This window comes from Malus sylvestris, chromosome 17, assembly GCF_916048215.2.
Source record: "Malus sylvestris chromosome 17, drMalSylv7.2, whole genome shotgun sequence".
NCBI lineage: Eukaryota > Viridiplantae > Streptophyta > Magnoliopsida > Rosales > Rosaceae > Malus > Malus sylvestris.
In genome coordinates this window covers 20,894,135-20,917,316 of record NC_062276.1, presented here as the reverse complement: position 1 = coordinate 20,917,316, position 23,182 = coordinate 20,894,135, and the positions used below count along the sequence as shown (strand labels likewise).

General features: G+C 33.4%; 1 long non-coding RNA gene across 1 annotated transcript; it reads left to right on the top strand.

Moving 5' to 3' along the window:
- Positions 1–425: 425 nt before the first annotated feature.
- On the top strand, positions 426–867 carry LOC126610970 (uncharacterized). Its single transcript, XR_007618656.1, has 2 exons — positions 426–649; positions 723–867. It is a non-coding gene; the product is annotated as an uncharacterized LOC126610970 (long non-coding RNA).
- The last annotated feature ends 22,315 nt before the right edge of the window (positions 868–23,182 follow it).

The window sequence follows — 23,182 nt, the reverse complement described above, 5'->3', positions numbered from 1 at the left end:
TAGTTTCTTGGCAGTGTCAACTATGGATTCTCAGTTCACAGTCGAAAATTTGTTGGGTATGTTCAGACCAAGACCACGAAGCACAGCTCTTTCTCCCGCAACCATCATGTACTTTGGAACATCCTGTGCCATCACAGAACCACCACCAATAAATGAGAAATAGCCAACATGGCAGAATTGATGAACGACAACAGCCCTTGCAGTGTGAGCATAATCTTCCACCACAACATGGCATGCCAACAATGTATTATATGATGTTGTTTCCGATCTTGCAATCGTGGGCAATATGACAAGATCCCATGATAAGATTGTTATTCCCAACAGTTGTTATATCACTCGACTTCGAAGATCGGTGGATCGAAGTATAGTTTCTTGCATTATACAAAAGCCGTTGCAGGAGTGATTGACAAAGAAGAAGAAGTTGGGTGTGGAGAGAATAAGAGTTTTCTTGTGGCGCAATTTTCAAGGGGAAAGGCGGTAATTGGCACCCGTTGGTATTCATTTGTTTGGGGTTTTTTGCAATCTTCTTGAAGCATTGCAAACATCTTGGTCTTGCAGTTCCAGATCAGTTTCAGCGTTCTAGCTCATTCAACCTTCACTTGGCTACACCAAGTTCAGTTTGAGGGGGGAGTATTAACCATAGTCATTAGTGATGACATGGTTACTTAGTAATGAAGAATATAGTTAGTTGAAATGTGTTGGTAGGTTGTCATAAGAATAAGATTGGTTAGTATAGTTAGAAGGGTATTATTGTAATTAGGTTATATGGCTATATAAGGGATTGTATAGCTATCATTTCCTTAAGTTCTTTTGTATACATTTTCTCCATTTTAATCAATACAATCTTTCTAGTTTTTCTCTCTATCATCTTCATCTTCCTTTGTACCAATTCTTCATCTTTTACAATGTAGTTAATAAAATCCCCCTCCCCCTCAACCTTACTAATAATAATGGAATATTTTTTTTTGGTCCATTTTCTTAACACCATTTTGGGTCTAATCCATCTATACTAAACAAGTAATGTTATGTAGACCCAATTTTTTAGATCACATTTGCATTATGTGAATAAGAGTTAAGCAAGTTAATCAACACTTACGTAATAATTCAATTATCAAAAACTATATTATATAATTTAAATATATAAACCTTACCAAATAAAAAAGACGCGGTCCATCTTAATAAAGACGATAGTATGTATAAGATATAGGTGGACCTGTTTCAACTATCATTGGTTTTCATTCACCAAATCTTTGGTCGGATTTTGCTTTTGATGTTAATAGTCTTAAAAACTTGATGGCAGGATATCGAAGAATAGAATCTTACATCAGTCAGATGTTTTGAAAGTTAAAATGTAGCATGTAATCTCTCAATAGTTTATCAAGAAATGAATTTGAAGGGATTGTCATAAGTATTACTATCAATAAATTGAAGAGATTTATAATGAGCTATTTACACTGACACTTATAGGATTTTTCGTGTTTTTACAAAGTTCTCTAATTTTTTTGAAATTATAAAAACACCCATTGAAGTTTTATTTATTTCCACAAAACCCTTGGATTAGAGGTCCATCCAAAATAGAAAATTTGGGAGTCTTAATGAAACACTCATGGTATTGTTCACTTTTAACGTTAATGACATTTTTAGCCTAAAAAGTCACTTTTGGTACTATTCACTTACACCTTTATTTTGTCCTTTTGATTAAAACTAAAAATTTTGAGGACTCTTCGTTAGTTTTCCTTTACCTGAATGATTTTCTATGTGGAAGGGGGAGGAAATGCTATCTTATCGTATGCTATATATGCTATTTATTTAAATTAAGGAAAGCTATATATGGTATTTATGTTTTTTTTTCTTTTCAAGAAATGCTAAGACTCTTTCCAACCCTGGGCTAAAAGCCAAATTACCCCATTTATTCCCCCCTCCCCCCCCAAAACCCAACCCAATCCAAGCCCAATCATTGGGTTAAAAGGCAGATGCCAAAGCAAGGCCAAATTCCCCCCAAGAATTAGCCCAGAAACGCATGGACGCGCCCAAGCCCAGCCCACTCTCGGCCCGATCACTCGCGCCACTCGCCCCACGCAAGCGTTGGCCTTCAGCGCCCGACAAGGTGGGACTGCTGTCGGCCACAATTATGAGCCCAACGGCTCTTTTGTTCATCGGACAGATGGCATTATTGGACTATTCGTTGATCCAACAGTCCAGATTCAATTTTTTTAAATGTTATTTTAAAAGACATTGAATCCAACGGCTAAGATCGAATATAATTAAATCTAATGGTAAAAAAAAATCTAACAACCCAAATTTAAATCCAACGGCCAAAATAATTAAAAAAATTATTTAACTCAAAATTCACCAAAAAACTCTATAAATACCTATGTATTTGTTCAAACATTCATACAAAACTCAACTTTCTCCTACAATTCTTCCAATTTATCTTTCTACCATTTCTTTCCATTTCCAAATTGTTCAACATGGCAAGAGAGCATATTAGAGGTCATAATTGGACCTGTGAGTAAGATGTTGCTTTGCACTTGGCATGAGTTTCTATTAGTGAAGATGATGCAGTTGGCACAAATCAAAATAAAAAGGTTTTGTGGGATAAAATCATTGCAAAATTTCAAGAAAACTGCAAGTTGAACGGTTGATGAAAATTGAAAGTTTTGGTGAAAGTTAAAAGTTTGGTAAAAGTTGAAAGATTGGTGAAAGTTGAAGGCTTGCTTTGTGGAAAGATTTAGTGATTTTTCAATATTTATCAGAATTTAAATATTTTTAGATTAAAATGTTCATAAAATTAATTTACGATAGTATACATTTAAAAAAAGTTAATTTAAGAAAAATATAATTGTTTTGAAATCTGAGATGCAGGAGGTGAAGGGAAGGTGACACTAAGAAGAAAAATAGGACTGAGAGAGAAAGATGTCACACAAGAAACGTCGGTTTACTGAAAGATTTAGTGATTTTTCAATATTTATCAGAATTTAAATATTTTTAGATTAAAATGTTCATAAATTTAATTTACGATAGTATACATTTAAAAAAAAGTTAATTTAAGAAAAATATAATTGTTTTGAAATCTGAGATGCAGGAGGTGAAGGGAAGGTGACACTAGGAAGAAAAATAGGACTGAGAGAGAAAGATGTCACACAAGAAACGTTGGTTTATTGAAAATTATGAACAAAAAATTGAAACTAATTTTTGGGAGATTGTGAAACGGTGAAGAGAAGAAGGTGAAGATTGAGAAGAGGAGGATGAAGACGATGAAAAAGAAAGAGGTAGTTCCATAAAGAGAAAAAGAAAGTCAAATTAATCCTGACCGTTTCTCTTTTATTGAACACTGGTGATTGAAGGATCCCTGTGAATCCTTGGGGATCCTTAGGGAAGGGATCCGAAGAGGATACGATCCCGTGTTCGAAGTGCAGAATCTAAATGAAATTTTCAAAATATCTTATCAGCAATGATTAGGGTTTCATCTGATTGATGGGTTTTGGTTGGAAACTGGTCAGTGACTCATGACTTGGTTTTGGTCTTCGCTTGCATTTGATTGCTTGCATCATGGTTTGTCATATGATTTGATATGATGGGCCCCGCGAACTCAAATGGTAAAAAGAGAAGTTGACGGAAAATAAAAACATGATTACGAACGGTAATTGGGAACTTGAGCCGGTCTTTGACAGTTTGACCTCTAAGTTTGTGTCCTTCCACGCCTATGATCAAGAGAGAAATTTTCAGTTATGACGGGAATAGATGGTATACCACGTGTTTTTATATAAATAGTAAATTTTTTTTAATTTTCAAGTTATTAACCTTTTAACACATATAACCCACCATTTATATAGGGATACGTGGTGTATCATCTTGTGTGACGGTTACATTAAAAAATCTCTCCATGAGAATCTCCCAAAAGTAAAAAAATATATATATATATATTTTTAAAAGTGAGATTGTTTACAAATTCATTGTCATCTTATAGTTTAATATTAATTTTTTGTTAACATTATAAAATAATATGACAAAAATATGAGCCGGCAATGAGTTAATAAAGAGTTTCACTTTTAACCTCATTTCTCTTTCTTTCCATGGACGTGTTATATGATAGTTAGGTCGTTAATTTCGTTATTATGTGACAAATCTAGATTATCCAACATGATTTTAGAGACATAATAATGCCTTTGGTTGTTGCCCTAAAAAATGGAAATAATAATGTTTTGGTTTGATGACGTAATGAAATAAAATCAATGAAGAATGCATTTTGCGCTATGGTTACTTTTGACTTTTGAGTTTGATATCTATTGTATTTGAGTTTAAGTTCAATTTTTTTTATTAAATGTTTTTCTTGATCATTGTAATCATTTTCCTTTATTAATATTATGCTTATTCCAAAAGAGAGAATATTGAATAGGCTAAATAGCCAAAATGGTCCCTAAGATTTGCATAACTCATCACTTTGGTCCATAACATTTGAAATCAATAAAAGTGGTCCCTGAGATTGTCCACCATCCATCATTTTGGTCATTCCGTTAAAAACTCTGTTAAGTGTCCCGGAGCTCTTGGCCGGAAGTTTGGACAATTTTCAAAGCTTCGTAACTCAATCGTTTCTTAACCAAATTCGACCCATAATATATCAAAATGAAGATAAGAAAGTGTAGAATAAGATTATACCTATTTGGAAGCCCAATGGCTACCGGAGATAGTCGTAAAATAACCTCAAAGTTGACTGGTCCGAAGGAAAACTAGAAAACTGGAAAACTAGCTGGAAACTGGGTAAAATTTAAACGTTCATAACTTCTTCAATAATCAACGAAATCAAGTGATTCAAAAACAAAAATCATACTTCTCGACGAGACAAAGAGAATGGTACCTTTTTGACAGCTAAGTCACCGTGGTTTGGCCGGAAAACGACTCGAAAGTGGCTGTCTTGGTCTCGAGTTAGCCTCTTTTGAGCCATTGTCCGGGCAAACCATGACGATTTAGCTGTCGAAAAAGGTACCATTCTCTTCATCTCGTCGAGAAGTATGATTTTCGTTTTTGAATCACTTGATTTAGTTGAGTATTGAAGAAGTTATGAACGTTTAAAGTTTACCCAATTTCTGGCGAGTTTTTCAGTTTTCCCTCGGACCAGTCAACTTTGAGGCTATTTTCCGGTCATCTCTGGCAGCCATTGGGCTGCCAAGTAGATATAATATTATTCTTCACTTTCCTATCTTCATTTTGATATATTATGGGTCGAATTTGGTTAAGAAACGATTGAGTTACGAAGCTTTGAAAATTGTCCAAACTTTCGGCCAAGAGCTCCGGGACACTTAACGGGGTTTTTAACAGAATGACCAAAATGATGGATGGTGGACAATCTCAGGGAGCACTTTTATCGATTTGAAATGTTAGACCAAAGTGATGAGTTATGCAAATCTCAGGGACCATTTTGGCTATTTAGCCTATTCAATATGTAGTTATTAATTTTCTACTTTCTAAAGATGAAATATTTTATTATGAAAATATAGTTGTCAAACTTTTGTAGGGGTGTTGTCAAACTTGGATTTAAGAGAATTTTAAAAGACTTTAAAATCCTAGTGTAGTCAATTAAAAGATTTTAAAAGATTTTAGAATCCATTCAAATCTAGGTGTAGTCAATTAAAAGATTTAAAGGATTTTAGAATCCATCCAAATCTAAGTGTATTAAAAAAATTAAGATTTTGAAGGATTTCAATAAGTTGTGGATTTTGTAGGATTTGAAAGCAAAAAATATATATAACCAAAACTAAAAAGAATCCAACCTCACCCCCTTGGATTTCAAATCCTTCCCCCCACAATCCACCACAATCCATTCAAATTCTTTAAAATCCATATCAATTTTGTAGGAGTCTTTAATCCTTTTAAATCCTATCAAATCTATCACTTTTAAAATCCTTTAAAATCTTAGTTTGACTTGATTTATCTAAATTGGTTACAGTAATGTGCGGCTTTGTTTTGCTTTAAATTAATTTATATTTTTAATCAAGTGTATTTTGGAGTAGCTTAGGATATCACTCAAAGAAAAAAGGAAAATTGTCAAAATTGACCCATTTTCTTAATCCTATGACTGAATTAGGAAAAACTGAATATGCACAAAGCATGCTCATGCCATGCACAATAATAGGACAGAAATAGTATTTTTTTTCTACACCTTGAAATGACCTAATTGCCCTCCCATATAAATGGGTTGCCCAGGAATTCTAACCCTTAGGCCACCTCCAATCGAAATGGCTAAATATAGCCTTGTCCAGAATAATAACCCTGCAAAAATTATTTTTAAATGAACAGTGTCATACTATATTTATATACAATCTCCAATTGAAAAGGACTAAACATAGCCCCTCAATAATTTATTATTGTTAAGTTTGTTCTTTGGTACTTGTACATGTTGGTATTGTTACATATTGTTTAAGTTTCACATTGGTATTGTTACATATTTTATTAAATATTTTAATATTACTTGCATGTTAACAACTTAGACATTAATGGTTCGTTTGGATGTGCTTTTAAAATGACTGAAAGCGCTTTTAGATAAAATATTTTTGGGTTCCAAAAGCATTTTAAGTGCTTTTCAAGGATTTACTAGCATTTTTATTAAGGATTGTTTCCAAAAATATTTTCACCAAAAGCGCTTTCAATCATTTTAAAAGCACATCCAAATGAGCTCTAAGAGAGGGGTGTGTATGAAAAGAGTGTTAGAGGTGAATATAATGTAAAACAATTAGAATAAAATGAGGTAAGATAGTATATAAGGGTGAAAAATATGAGAAGTGGTGTAGAAATGCCATAGGTATTTATAGGAAAAAAATAGAAATTTTTTTTTTTTTAAAATTGTCTGAAAAAAGAAGGAAAAAAGAAAATCCAATAGCTAACTAACGTCAGCAAGCTGTTGCTGTTGGTGTCAGAGAGCTGCAGGTGGCAGGTTAGACCATCTCCAACAAAAAGGGCTATATTTAGCCTCTATCCATATTAGAGCCCTACAAGAAATTATTTTTTAATGAACAGTGTCAGACCATATTTATATATCATCTCCAACCGAAAGATCTATTTTTTAGCCCCCATCATCGAACCATGAGCATTATCAAGCTGGATTTTGAATCCAACATAGGAAACCAAAGTGCCATCATCTTTTAGAATAGTACACTCAACCTGCAAAATCAAACATCATAAAATCCCCAAAAAATGGGCTGATTTTTTTTTGGGGGCGCGGAAGGGGGGGGGCGAGGGCTAGAAACAGCTAGCCTGATAGCCAAAAGACTATTATTTGGCCTAATGGGTTCCACTTGTTTTTGGACCAGCCTTCCATTGAAGTTGTTTTTTTTTTCTTTTCAAATCGGGCTAAAGAATGGTCTATGGCCTCTTAGCCATTTCCACTCCAATGGAAAGGGCTAAAGGTCCAAAAGCTAAAAAATGGTTTGATTTTCTCAAAAAGTCATCTCCGACCAATGGTTGGGCTATAATTCTATAGAGCCCACAAGACCATTAGGCATCAGGTTGGCCAAATGTAGCCCCCTCTCTTAGCCATTTTTTGTGTCCCAACTCCTCAATTTCAATAATTGATTCAAATTCAACGGTGAGATTTGAAAGCATCCAACAATAGTTTAATTAATTTATCTAATAAATTTTTAGTATAAACTTAAAACTAATAAATTGTCACGTCCTGTACCCGACATACGTCTAGAATCAACATGCGACGTCACCATGTACCTGTACATCAATCATGCCCCACCTCCAAGACTTGGACAAAACACCACTCAAGGTCCAATTGCGTAGTAAATTTTCGTGTATTTTATGGCTGCATCTAACCTTTTCGTTAGATTGCCTACGTTCGCTCAGACAAGATCAAGCCATTCGTAGTTCACCATTCATTAAACTATGAGATTTCTAATAGTACTATCTAGCAAAAAATCATTTAGCTCTAGAATTACTTAAAGGAATTCAACATGCATGCTCACTCGATTCCAGACTATATAACAAACCCATTTATCAACCAAGGTTTTTCATTCGCATATATCATAACATTTCCTAGCACAATTCCACAACGATAACATACAACATTTCAATAAACCAACAATGCATGATATTGACCTTTAACCATATTATTCAACAAAGTATAAATAAATCATAAACCATAATTGATAAACTTTTAAATAATTTAGCTAGAAATCCTGACTGAGTCACCTAGACATTCATCGGCCTTTCTAATTTAAGACACAAAAGTTCTCAAATATTTCATTAATAAACATATAGAGAATTAATGCTAGAGTGACATAGAGGAACCTTAAAGATTTCTAGAAATCTAGCTCCAAACTAATTCAATGGAATCTCAAATAGAATACAATTCTGGACCACTCAACGAAATCTAACTAAAGTATGGTCGCCTATCAAAATGTACCAAGTACAACTAATCCTCTTAACCCTAGGCAGGCAGTGATCACCTATACAGATATAACAAACATGATCACCTTGGAAATATGTATGGTCCCCCATCGCGGATATACCAAGCATGGCCATATCCTAACTCTAGGTAGTGATCACCCATCGCGGATATACCAAGCATGATCACTCTTAGAATGCGTATGGTCCCCCATTACGGATAAACCAAGCAGAACCATGTGCATAGTCTAATAACGTAGGCAGTGATTACCCATCACGGATATACCAAGCATGATTACCCCTAACATATGTACAGTCCCCCATTGCGGATATACCAAGCAAGACTGTATCCTATAGCTCTAGGTATTGATCACTTATCGCGGATATACCAAGCATGATCACTCATAGAATGTGTATGGTCCCTCATTGCATATATACCAAGCAGAACCATATGCATAGTCTAATCGTGTAGGTAGTGATCACCCATTGCGAATATACCAAGCATGATCACCCCTGAAATATGTATGGTCCCCTATCGCGAATATACCAAGCAGAATCATCCATGTACCACTGCTACATGGTGCAGTCACATCATCGTCCATCCTACTTCCTACATCAACACCTATGATTTACAACGTGAGCACATACATTAGTAATTTCCTATGACAACTAAATATGTAGTCACATAGACTTATGAATTCTACAAAATATTTCTAACAAGGTTCTAGCTCATATTTTCAAAGTAGCACTCATACATCTCATTTATTTTAACAAAAGGTTATATATACATATATATCACAATAATGCGTCCCATACACGTAAATCGAGGTATATATTAACTGGGATAACCCACTAACCAATATAGGCCCACTAGACTCTACTTGGTTTCTAGTGGTACTAGTTTTAACATTTAAAACAATTCGAGACATGTTGACCAAAAGTCAACTCTCTGTCAACGGTCCACAATCCTACATAACTCGATCTGGAACATCTGCCCACAGATTTCCGATCTGTAACTTCTCAAGAGTCTCATTAATCTTCTAGAACAATATCCTAAAATTTGGAACGATCCAATGGTCGGATCTCCACCAATGATCAACAATTAGTTTTACAAACTTAAAAAATTCAATTCATAAAGATCCATACGTCGGATTCCTGATCCATACGTACAAAAGTTTGGTGATCCAACGGTCGGATCGTCAATTCATATAATGATCAAGTGGTGTACCTTAATGAAACTAGGTTCAAACGACAAAATTTCACTACACAGGTGTCAAATATGGAACCTGGGTATTAATGTAGCCTAGAAGGATCAAGTGATTCGTCGGAAAATTGACCTAACTCCAAAATTTCTCAAATTATACCAAAATAAATATCTTGAAGAGAGGAGTAAGTTTTATACTTGGGTTGAGGTCTAATTCGCCCGGGAAGTGGCCTGAAAATCCTTCGAACAACTGGAAACCCTAAAAATGGTGCCACTCGATTCGACTTCCAAACGAACTCTGACACTCCAACCACTGCTTGGACCTTGTTCCTAGGTTCAAGGGGAGTGGATTGATGATGGTGGTCGCCGGTGAAGGCTGCAGGATTGGAAGATCACCGTTCGTGGTGTTCTCGAACCCCATTCGTTGTTCTCCGGGTTACAAGGGCAAAACCCCATTGATATTGGGTGGAAAATGGAGAGGGAATTCCGGTATGAAGTTTCCAGGTGGTGGCTCGGTGAAATTCACCAAAAAAAATGACGAAAAACCGTTGGATATCTTATTGGGTCAAAATCGGGTCATAATGGGGGAAACGGATCACGCAGGTCAGCTGGTTTCCCTCTCTTTTCTCTCATTTCCTCCCTCTTATTGGTCACCCTCCCCCACCTTTTCTCTCCCGTGTCTCTCCTTTTCTTCCTCTCTCCATCTAGCAACTTCTAGTTTTTATTTATTTATTTATTTATTATTATTACAATTAAAACGTCTCTAATTTCTTCTTTTCAACTTCAATTCGCGAATGGTTTTCTCCTAAGCGCTTGTAGGATCGAGTTTTGTCCAATTATTCTTAGTGTGAAGGTCTATGGATTTTTAACGATTACTGACCAAAATGGAAACTTCGTAATTAGTTTAATCAAAATCTAAATTTAACAAAATTAATATAAATTTCCGAAAATAATATAAACTTTCCTGAATACAAATACGTAGTTTACAATAGTGAAATCCAGGAATGGGATTTCATATAAATTATCAAGGGGGCTATGTTTAGCCCATTTGGTAAGATGACATATGACTATGGTCTGACACTGTTCAATTAAAACAATTTTTTGCAGACTATAATTCTGGATAGGGCTATGTTTAGCTCTTTCAGTTAGAGATGGCCTCATTTCTCATTTTGTAGAGAGAGAAACATTCAGTCCGAGCTGGGCACAGAGTTCCTCTATGTTGACGTTGGAAGCCAAGCACATGGGCGTCCTCCATGAAGGTGATAGTAGGATGGTAGTTGGGTTTTTAATGGGCGACCTCCACAGTCTCATCTCCCTCCTTCTCCCTTATTATTTTTCTTAGCGCTTGTCCTGTTGATGCAATGGGTTATTTTCTGGAATTCGAGTGTCGTGGCAAATATTTGAGTTTTCACCTTTTTAATTTGGGATTTTTGTTTTTACTATGAGAAATTAAGTTTCTTAATGCAATATTTGGAACGTGTAACGGTTTTGTTGTGGAAATGTATAGTACAATAAACGGCGTTGGGGGATATGTGGGGGCCTAGATTCTAGAAATCCCTTAAAGATCTATAATTTACAAATCTTTTACTTGAACCTAGATTCTGAAAATCCCATTAAAATCATCTTTTTCCAATGACATGCACACAACATGCATAGGACATGCACATGATCTGTTCATAGATCTGAGCGCTCACAACTCTCTCTTTGAAATCAGAAAAATAACGTCATCACCTGTGAGTTTGTACATTTTATATGTGGGTATTTTCATCATTTCGCTTTTGTGTATGGTGTGCATGACCGATTTGTCCTATTTCAGTCATAAGATTAAGAAAATTGGTCATTTTTGACAATTTTCCAAGAAAAAATTATAGTCAACAATTCTCTTATAATAGTTGTGAGTGCACAAGAGGGTTTTGGACTATTACTTAATTCTAAGTGATATAAAAGTTTATTGAACTATTTCATTTAATACATTTAAATTAAAACGCTGATATTTACACTCTAAAAATATCATAACAGTATCCTCTATGACAAATTTTTCTTTTAAGTTTTTATAAAGTTAAAGTGCAAAATGACAAATTTAAAGTGTTAATAATCATTGTGGTCGAATTATATATAACGTGAATACCATTCTGAAGTGCACCTACTACAACATTTGGTTATGTTACAGAAACAAAACAACACAAAAAGAAAACAAACGAAAATAAAGGTGTCTTAAAGCATCAAATTTTGGCTTCTGATCTTTACATGTGTTCTATTAAGTAATACAGTTAATAAGTTTGTTAGTATTTGGTTAAAGTAGTTAGGATTTCTCTTATAAAAAAAGATTGTGTAATATTTTAGTTAGTTAATACAAATCCTATTTCTCTCTCTAAACTCTCTCTCTAATATCTCTGTGTTCATCCATCTTTTCTTCTTGATTTTCCCTTCAATTCCCAAACATTGCAATGTAGTTAACATGGTATCAGAGCCACCAGGCCTATGCCATGGATTCTAGTGGTTTCTCTTCGTAGTAATATATATATTTTTTTCTCCTAGTTTAGTTTCTCTTCAAATTTCCATTAATTTTTTTGTGCTTCCAGGAGCTTGGGTTGATTTTTCTGCGGTTGTTGGGATCGTGATTGTTACGATTGTTGAGGTTGATTATTCTAGTTTGAAGATTTCTCTGATTCAACGTCATCGGTTCGCTTCTTGAATAACTCTTCTTGCGACACCCTCATATTCTCATATGCAACGCAGAGGCACATCTTCGAATTGCCCTTATCTTTCCACTTGCAGGAAACGTTCGGGTTCTCCTTATTTGATTTCTTCTTTGCAATGATGAACTTCCTCTGGGGGAACGAACAACCGGGTTTAGGTTCTTGGACGCCGATTTCTGGGACTTCCCCGTCGATTTCGTCGTAGGGGAAGCAGTGTGTTTCGGGCCATGCGACAAATTCATATTCTCGGAGCATCTTGATTTCTCATGAGAAAAATTGGTCTTTCACAGGAGTCACCACTCCGGAGTTCTTACCGATAAAATCCATCAAAATATGACTGGAAAAGAGAGAAGATTCGGCGAAAACAACTGGCCTTTGTGGGTTTAGAGAAGAAAATAAAGGTTTGGTGTTTATGGAAGCAAAGAAAGAATGGTGATAGTGGAATCAAGCTTTGTGAATCAGAGATAGAGATTTTTCGAATTGATTGACACTTGCGATGACTGCTGAAGTTTCTTTGATTTTCTCTCAGAATGGTTGTATGGGAGTTTCAAGCAACTTCTTCGATCCAGTAGAATATCTTCATCTCATCTAGATTTGGTGTTTTGTTAGAATGTGGTGTTGTTTTCCAAAATCTTATGCTTCTTGTTCGCTGCAGTCCAGGTGTTTGAAGAAAGTCCCAGCTCAAATGTTTCATTTGAAGATTATGTTTTCAGTCCCTTTCTCTCTGAATTCTTAAACAATTAGAATGGATCCTTTCTGGGTTTTTCAAGTTCTTATTGTTGGTTAAGAATTACGGTTCTACTACTTGCTTGTGGCTTGTGTTATCTATTGGAAGTATATTTGTTCAAGATTGTTGCTCTAGATTGTTACTGAAATTCTGCTCAATCTCTTTATTGGGTTTGAATTTTCTACAAATCTTGATATGCTTGCTGAAATGGGCATGGATTCTTGGATTCTTGTGTTCATTATCTAATTACTCAGGAAGTTTTGTAGTATCCAATTCTTATCTCTCTGCTTCACTGATTTTCTGCAATTTTGTTGAGGAGTTTGTGCAGTAATTTTCTCTTATCTCAACCTATAATGTCGAGTCTAACCAACTTAGTTGGTAGCATGAATCTACATTAAGTCCGGTTATACGATGATGTTTGAAGAAGTTGTAAACGGTAAATCCCACGAAGGGTAATTCCGTGATGTAAATAGGAAAATCCCATAAAGGGTAGAAAAAGTTGTTAACGGTAAATCCCACGAAGGGTAATTCTGTGATGTGAGTAGGTAAATCCCACGAAAGGTAATCCTACATAGATGTTGATTTTCTGTTGTTGAGATTGTGAAGGCCGATGCCACTGTTAAGAGTAGTTGTTTTTTGGTAAAATCCACAAAGGGCGATCCCGTGGTACTATAGTTAAGGTCAATGGCCACACTATAGTTTGTTAATTTTTAGTTTTAAAGGCCGATGCCAATGTTAAATGAAATTGATGACGGTAAATCCCACGAAGGGTAATCCCGTAAGAAGTTGTTATATTGTCTTGAGGATGTGCTACAACTACTTTAAGAAGGTTGTTCTTGTGTAAAACTCCTAATAGAGGCAAAGGAATACAAGGTGTCTTTATTTGTAAGGCAGTGGAAGAAATTTGGACTGATAGACAAAAGCTTTTTGGTCAACAGCTACAAATAGGTCATGGGGTATACTTGTTTGATTCAGGGCTTTGGGAAAGTTAGAAGCTTTGGTGATATGGTTTGAGTATATGCACTTACTCTCTGTTGTATGGTCGTGTGAAGAAACTAAGGATGAGAATAAGGAACAACTTGTAGAAATTTGCCAGGAGGTTGGCCTTGTATCTTTCAGACTAGTTATTGATAGAGAGATTGGAAAACCAAAGGGTTACGGGTGAGACTACTCTAAGTGCTCGTCGTAATTTTCATAGTAGTGATTGCAGATGATTCAACTCTGTATTCTATTTTATGGTTTCATAGTAGTGATTGCAGATGTTCTTTCAATCTCAAACTGGGTTTTCCCAGTTGAGATTTAGGGGGAGTATTAAGTAATACAGTTAGTAAGTTTGTTAGTATTTGGTTAAAGTAGTTATGATTTCTCTTATAAAAATAGATTGTGTAATATTTTAGTTAGTTAATACAAATCCTATTTCTCTCTCTAAACTCTCTCTCTAATATCTCTGTGTTCATCCATCTTTTCTTCTTGATTTTCCCTTCGATTCCCAAACATTGCAATATAGTTAACATGTTCCTCCACGTTTGAGAGAATACGGATCTTTTGTTGGGCTTTTGATAAAAGGGAAAGAGATTCCTAATCTCACAAAAGTTACTGCAAATCTTTAGTATTATACACGTACGACAAAGCTTCTTTTGCATGAAACCTAGCTTACGTAAAAAGTAAATTTCACGATTCAAAAACCTTTCTTATGTTTTTTGTTCTGTGAAAAGAAGGAATATCATCGTCTATGCATGCACCTATTCACCCAACCAAATAAAGCACCTATTCTAATTTTTGGAAAAATTAGTTTTCGGTCCCTAGTTTCTAATGTCCATTAACTAAGACCTTATTAGTTTTTAGATTTTGATCAAAGTCCCTATCATTAATATATTAATGAATTACATGTAAGTTACATAATTTTTATAAAAAAAAAATTAGTAATTGATTTAGAGTTTTAATACTCACACCCTTATTAAACTCCTAATTAATTTTCAATTCAAACATTTCCCAAATAAAAAAAAATTAAAATAAGTTTGTACCCATTAAATGTTTATAAAAAAATTTCAATTTTTTAAGCTTATATGTATCCATTCTTAAATATACCAATTTGTTAAAAATGTACCCTTTCTTAATTTAAAATGTACCCATTTTTTTTTTATATAAAATTTCATTCAATCTTTTCTCTAATCCATTTTTAAACTTATATGGATACATTCTATTTTCGTTGATTTGAGAATGTATCCATGTCAAGTTTAATAGAAGAAATTTAATAATGTTATTAAGGCTTTTTTTTTTCTTGGTGCTTTTGAAAAATGTACCCATGCTTTGGTACAATAATTTTTTGGTTAGTTTTGATGAACGTACCCATGTACACACACACACACACACACACACACACACACATATATATACACACATACACAATATATTGGAGAGTATAATTAATCTTTAATATTTTTAATCCCATAAAATATGGGTTTCATTTAAAATCTCATTAATATAAATAACTACAAATTTTATTTTTAATTTAAAAATATAATAACCTACATAAAAATACATTATTACATTAATGTCAGGGACTTCAATCAAAAGTTAAAAACCACCAAGGTTTCAATCAAAGAGCATTGGTAGTTAAGGACCGCATCCAAAATGTCCCCTAATTTTTTTTTTGTCTCAGATTGAGTGTACTTTTTCTCACCATTCTAAAGTGGTGGTGATACTCATCAGCTTATTAATTATCGTTGAATTATTTTAAATTTTGAGATTTGTATAGCATAGATTAAATCAAACTCATCCAACAGTAATCAATAGGATGTTGAATATCACTATCACTTTAAGAGTAGTTTTAGATTAAACCCTCCATCTGAAGCATTATTACATGAACTAATCAAGTGAACATGGGAGAATTAGTGTTCTCTTCTCTCGTTGCTCCAATTTAAACTGCATTTTCATATTTGCATTCATAATGTTATCGATCATATTGAGTTCAATAGAATGCTTACTAATTCTTTAAATTTCAGTTTATTTATTTATTTTGAATTTATATAAAAAAAAAAATATAACGTTTGAGTTCATATTTGTAAAGTATCCAAGACGGCCCGAGATTGATACAAACTACTGTATGGCTTAGGAACTTATCTCCCATATGCTACGGAGATGACACCAGAGTTTAAAACAAGAATTAACCATACTCACAGTTTTGTAAAAATAAATTCTGTACTAAACAATCAACCCTAAATGACAAGAGCCACATAATAATAAATTCCTTAGATTGATATCTATCGTATTTGAGTTTAAGTTCAATTTGTTTTTATTAAATGTTCTTCTTGAGCATTGTAATTATTTTCGTTTAGTAATATTACGCTTATTCCAAGAGAGAGAATATTGAATATGTAGATATTTGAAGATAGAATAGTTGTAAGTTTTAATTTTCTACTTTCTAGAGATGAAATATTTTATTTTGAAAATATAGTTGGCAAACTTGATTTATCTAAATTGGTTAAAGTAATATGCTACTTTGTTTTGGTTTAAATTAATTTATTTTTTTAATAAAGTGTATTTTGGAGTAGATTAGGATATATATCGCTCAAAGAAAAAAATTAGTCAATATAATAGTTGTAAGTGCACAAGAGGGTTTTTTGGACTATTACTTAATTCTAACTGATGTAAAAGTTAATTGAACTATTTCATTTTATACATTTAAATTAAAACACTGATATTTACACTCTAAAAATGCCATAATGGTCTCCTCTATGATAAATTTTTCGTTAAGTTTTTTTTTTAAAGTTGAAGTGTAGAATGACAATTTAAAAATGTTATAAATAATCATTTTGGTCAAATTATATATAACGTGAAGTGCACCTACTACAACATTTGGTTATGTTACAGAAGCACAACAACACAAAAAGAAAGCAAAACGAAAAGAAAGGTGTATCAAGGGGCATCAATTTTTGGCATCCGATCTTTCTAAGTGTTCCTCCTTGTATGAGAGAATATGGATCTTTTGTTCGACTTTTGATAAAAGGAAAAGAGATTCCTAATCTCACAAAGTTACCGCAAATCTTTAGTATTATACACGTACGACAAGGCTTCTTTTGCATGAAACCTAGCACACGTAAAAAGTAAAGTTGACAATTCAAATACCTTTCTTACATTTTTTGATATATGAAAAGAAGAAATATCTTTGTTCATGCATGCACCTATTCACCCAACCGAAAAACGCACCAATTATTATATTTTTTGGTCTCAGCATCTATTCTAATGGAGTGCATTTTTGCTCATCACTGAAAAATAGTGGTGACGCTCACCAGCTTATTAATTACCGCTATATCACTTTAAATTCTCCATCTAAAACATTATTACATGAACTAGTCAAGTGAACATAGGAGGATTAGTGTTTTCTTCGATCTCGTTGCTCCAATTTAAACTACATTTTCATATTATCATATTGAATTCAATAGAATGCTTCTACTTGAATACTAATTCTTTGAATTTCAGTTTATTCATTGGGACACTTTGGATGCGGTCCCTAGTTATCAATATTCTTTGAATGAAACCTTGTCTGTTTTTACTTTTTTTTTTATCGAAGTCCCTGAATTAATGTAATAGTGTAAGTTACTATATTTTTTAAATTAAAAATTGAAATTTGAAATTTTTATTTGTTTATATTAATGAGATTTTAAATATAACTCATAACTTGTGGGATTAAAAAAAATATAATATAAATTAATACTCTCAATTATATTGTGTGTGTGTGGGTACATTCATCAAAATTAACAAAAAAAAATTATTGTACAAAAACATAAACTGCATTTTCATATTATCATATTGAATTCAATAGAATGCTTCTACTTGAATACTACTTCTTTGAATTTCAGTTTATTCATTGGGACACTTTGGATGCGGTCCCTAGTTATCAATATTTTTTTACTGAAACCTTGTTTGTTTTTAGTTTTTAATCGAAGTCCCTGAATTAATGTAATAGTGTAAGTTATTATAATTTTTAAATTAAAAATTAAAAATTGAAATTTGTATTTGTTTATATTAATGAGATTTTAAATATAACTCATAATTTGTGGGATTAAAAATAATAAAATATAAATTAATACTCTATTATATTGTGTGTGTGTGGGGGGGGGGTACATTCATTAAAATTAACCAAAAAAGATTATTGTACCAAAACATAAACTCCATTTTCGTATTATCATATTGAATTCAATAGAATGCTTCTACTTGAATACTAATTCTTTGAATTTTAGTTTATTCATTGGGACACTTTGGATGCAGTCTCTAGTTATCAATATTCTTTGACTGAAACCTTGTCTGTTTTTAGTTTTTTATCGAAGTCCCTGAATTAATGCAATATTGTAAGTTACTATATTTTTTAAATTAAAAATTAAAAATTGAAATTTGTATTTGTTTATATTAATGAGATTTTAAATATAACTCATAATTTGTGGGATTAAAAATAATAAAATATAAATTAATACTCTCTATTATATTGTGTGTGTGTGTGTACATTCATCAAAATTAACAAAAAAAACAATTATTGTACCAAAACATGGATACATTCTTCAAAACACAGAAAAAGAAGATATTAGGTTTAATAAAGTTAGTAAATTTCTTCAATTAAACTTGACATAGATACATTCTCAAATCAATGAAAAAAGAAGGCCTAATCGGATAAATGGTCCCCGTGGTCATAAGCTATTCGGATGATAGCCCCTGTGGTAAAAAAATTCGGATTTAAACCCCTGTGGTCACAGTCTGTTAGGATTTAAACCCCTGTGGTCTAAGTCTGTTAGGATTTATGCCCTTCAGTTAAATAATGCTGACGTGGCTGCCACATATATGCCACGTGGCTGTCAAATGTCTGCCACGTGGCAAAATAATAATTTTTAATTTTTTTTAAAAAAACTTGAATTTTTACAAAAAAAAAAAAAAAAAAAAAAAACCCAGATCAGCAAGAAGAAGAAGAAGAAGGAAGAGGGAGAGGGAGGAGGGTCGCGCGGGGAGACCGGCGAGGGGGGCGGGAAGAAGGAGAAGAAGGAAGAAGGAGAGGGAGGAGGGTTGCGCGGGGAGAGGGCTCTGGCGGGGGGGGGGGGAGCTGGTCTCCGGTGGGAAGAAGAAGAAGAAGAAGAAGGAGAAGAAGTCCGGGGGGGGGGGGGGGAACGGGCGGAGGGCGGGGGGGAGTTCTGCAGATCTGGGTTGGTCTTTTTTTTTTTTTTTTTTTTTTTAAATTCAGGTTTAAAAAAAATTTAAAAATTATTATTTTTGCCATGTGGCAGAGATTTGGCAGCCACGTCAGCATTATTTAATAGAAGGACATAAATCCTAACAGACTTAGACCACAGGGGTTTAAATCCGAATTTTTTTACCACAGGGGCTATCATCCGAATAGCTTATGACCACGGGACCATTTATCCGATTAGGCCAAAAAAGAATGTACCCATATAAGTTTAAAAATAGATTAAAAAAAATTAACGGATTTTATATTAAAAAATTGGGTACATTTTATATTAAAAAAATGTATAACAAATTGGTATATTTAAGAATTGGTACATATAAGATTAAAAAAAAATTGAAAATTATATGAATGGGTACATTTAAGATTAAAAAATTGAGAATCTTTTTATAAAAAACTAATGGGTACAAACTTATTCTAATTATAGAAATGTTTGAATTCAAAATTAATTAGGAGTTTAATAGAGGTGTGAGTATTAAAACCCTAAATCAATTACTAATTTTTATTTAAAAAAATATGTAATAAACATGTAAATTCATTATCACATTAATGCTAGGGACTTCAATTAAAATTTGAAAACTAATAAGGTCTCCGTCAATGAACATTAGTATATAAGGACTGGATACTAATTTTTCCTTATTTATTTATCTTAAATTTTATATCAAAAATATAACATTTGAGTTAAAAAATTTCAATGTATCCAAGACGACCCGAGATTGGTACAAACTACTGTATGGCTTAGTAACTTATCTCCCAAATGCAACGGAGATGACACCAGATTTTAAAACAACAATTAACTATACTCACAGTTTTGTAAAAATAAATTCTCTACTAAACAATGAACCCTAAATGACAAGAGCCACAAAGTTTGAACACAAAAAAGAGACGTTGAGAAATGCAATTAGAGATTAATTAAACTATTCATCCTCCCTCCTAATGAATCAGTAAGCATATTCATACTGTATCTTCTGATTCAAACACTGACAAACACAATTCTTTATACGATCTGTTTCAAAAAAGCTCTTGCTACGAGAGCAAGAAGGTCGAATATGCTTGGTTGAGCGGCTATGCTTTCGTCATCTCATCTCATTGTGCTTTTGAACAATTAAAAAAGTCCCAAGATTTCGAAAACCATTAAGATAATCGTTCTTCAGGTTCTTATTTTAATCAATCCCTTAAACTTAATTAATTAATAATGCTAATGTTATTGTCTGGAGTATTGTAGTTTGAAGCTAATTAGTCAAAAGTTAACATTAATCTCTCATGTGCTAGCCACTATTCAAATCAAAAGTTGGAATTACTCGACCCAAAACATCCTTTTGTCCGTACGTTAGGGTTTTTCGACTTGAATATGGTTTTGGGTTCTCAATGCCTATCAACTTCACTTGTAAAACCCTAGTGAACCTTAAACCTATTAATTTGCACCACCTGATTGGAGGGAGAAGACCTATACACTTGTAAACCCTAGTCATTTTTTGCCTAATTACACGAGTTTGCTTTGGTAAATGTTTGAAGATATTTAATGGCGTAAACTTGTATACACCCTAGGAGGAGAAACATAGATTTCCAACAACTTTGATTCCATTGCAATTAAACCACATTGAACTTGTAATGACCCTAGGAGGAGGACCAAATTGAACTGATACCATCTTGATTTTTCATAATTTAAAAGTAACATGTGCTGAGTAATTAAGGGGCCAAATGGCAGTCAAACTTTGGTGCAAGATGAAGGACAAATTTCGGTGTAATAATGGCTAACATGTCGTGAATAAATAAGGAGTCAAATGACAAACAAATTTCAGTATAAGATGACAGACAAATTTCGATGTAAAAAATGCGGACAAACTGCCTTAATCAACTGGTTTACTACACTTTCGGATAAATAAATTGACTTTTTTTTTTTCATACGAAATATATGAGTTGTCTTCTAACAACAATATTGTGTGAACTTATGTTCTGAAGGCATTTCAGTAAGATGGGGATAAGGGCCTAGGAAAATAAGAAGGTAAAAATGTAAAACCTAGAATCTCCCGAAAGAAGGTGGGTAACTTAAGGGGAAACAATCCCAACGGCTAAGGCCCAAGTTCAATCATAGCCCATATTGGTAAGCCCACCAGCCATAAACTGACAATGGATATGAGCAAGAGAAAAATTATTTGCAGTTTTGGACCCACAAAGTGTTCTTTGGACACCCATTCCATAAATTTCTGTTGCCCTAGTAGTCTGGTTAGGGATGAGGAAATAAGTTGTCACATGATTTATTAATTTCTTACTTAAATACAAACAACAACCGGGAAGAGAAATTGAAACAAAGACCTCGAATGTAAACATACCACTTGAGTGACAAGCTTCCTGCACATGATTTATTTCTAAAACTTAAGAAATAAACATCTAATGATAAAATCATTAATTAATTTTACATGTACACATCACTTAACACGATATGTAGTACAAAAATATAGTATCTCTAGGATTATTTTTTTTTTCCTTCTTCTTCTTCTTTTTTTTTTTTAAAAAAAAAAAGAGGGACAGCTGGTGGAGAAATTATTCGAGATGACAGGAACTCCAACTCACCACTGTCAGTTGGTGTTTCGAGCCAATGTTTATTTGCCAACTGAATTTCTTTTTTTTTTCTTTCTTATTTAATTCATTCTCTTAAATGCTGAAACGTCACTCCAAAAACATAAAAATAAACAGAGTTAACATGTCCGTCAATAACCTTTGCGTTCCATTCTGTTCTCAGTCAGCCATCTACTATGTTTTCTGATGAGCATCTTCTTTGCCGTTGAAAAAAAGAAGGGGAAGAGGCCGATCTGTTTCATATTACTATTGTATAGTTGTTTGGACATTCAGTGGTCTCTCCTTCGTTTTGTGGATATACTTGAGTATCAGTCCTTCTTATTTTCTAAAAAGATCTGCAGGAAATTTATGATTATCTCCGATGATGCTTCCTGCCAAACTCTGGTTGTTTCTCCTCCTCCATCTTGTCTATATTGTAGGTTTCTTTTGGAATTGGAAGGCTTTGTCTCTTGATTTGTTAGCTTTTATTTTCTTGGTTTTACACCAAAAACAAAATGATATAGAGTTGCTTTGCCGATTTTAATCACAAATCCAAGGCAAACAAAGAACACTTTAATTATGGGTATGGGTCATCGGACGAGGAAGAAGAAGATCTGAAAAGTTTAACTTCGTTTAGCTTTTTTGTCTTGGGACAAACATTCCAGCATTTAAGAGTTTGTTCAGTGAGATAAAAAAAAAAAAAAAATAAAGCCTAGATGTCAAATAATAATTGGCTGGAACACCAACTAATTGGAGTTCCTGCAACCCCGAAAATTTTCTCTAACTGGTGGTAAGCTACGGTTATTCACTCATTCTGAACCCAAAGAGGCTATGAAATTTTTTACCAACTATAATTTATTTATAATCTGTGTTTTTATTACACTTATTTCTAATGCACTTACAGCCATAACAATTTTAGATTGGCATTTATTTGAAAGATTATGGTACATTTTACAATAAAAACTGTTTTGGAAAATGACAAACAACAATCAACATGTACAGTTTTTTTTTTGTAATTAATATTTAGTACATGTATGATTGTGAAAATTCTAGGTAAATTAGGTTTAGGAATACTTTTTATTCTAGTGATTCTTTTCTATTAGACTTTATACTACTTAGCGAGCAAGTTTCTTTCCTCATGATTTACTATAAATACGACACTAGCATAAGGGAATTACATCCTACAATTTCCCTGCACCTTATTCTCCTCTTTTTCTCTTGCTGCACCCTCCTTTAATAAATTGGCCATAGCACGCTCTTGATGTTGCACTAAGAATAACGTGCTAAGGAATGTGAAGGGTATTTTCTACTACAACCCCGTTCCCAATTGTCATCAAGCAATTTAGGTTCTTCTAAACACGGTCTTAATTGTTGATACT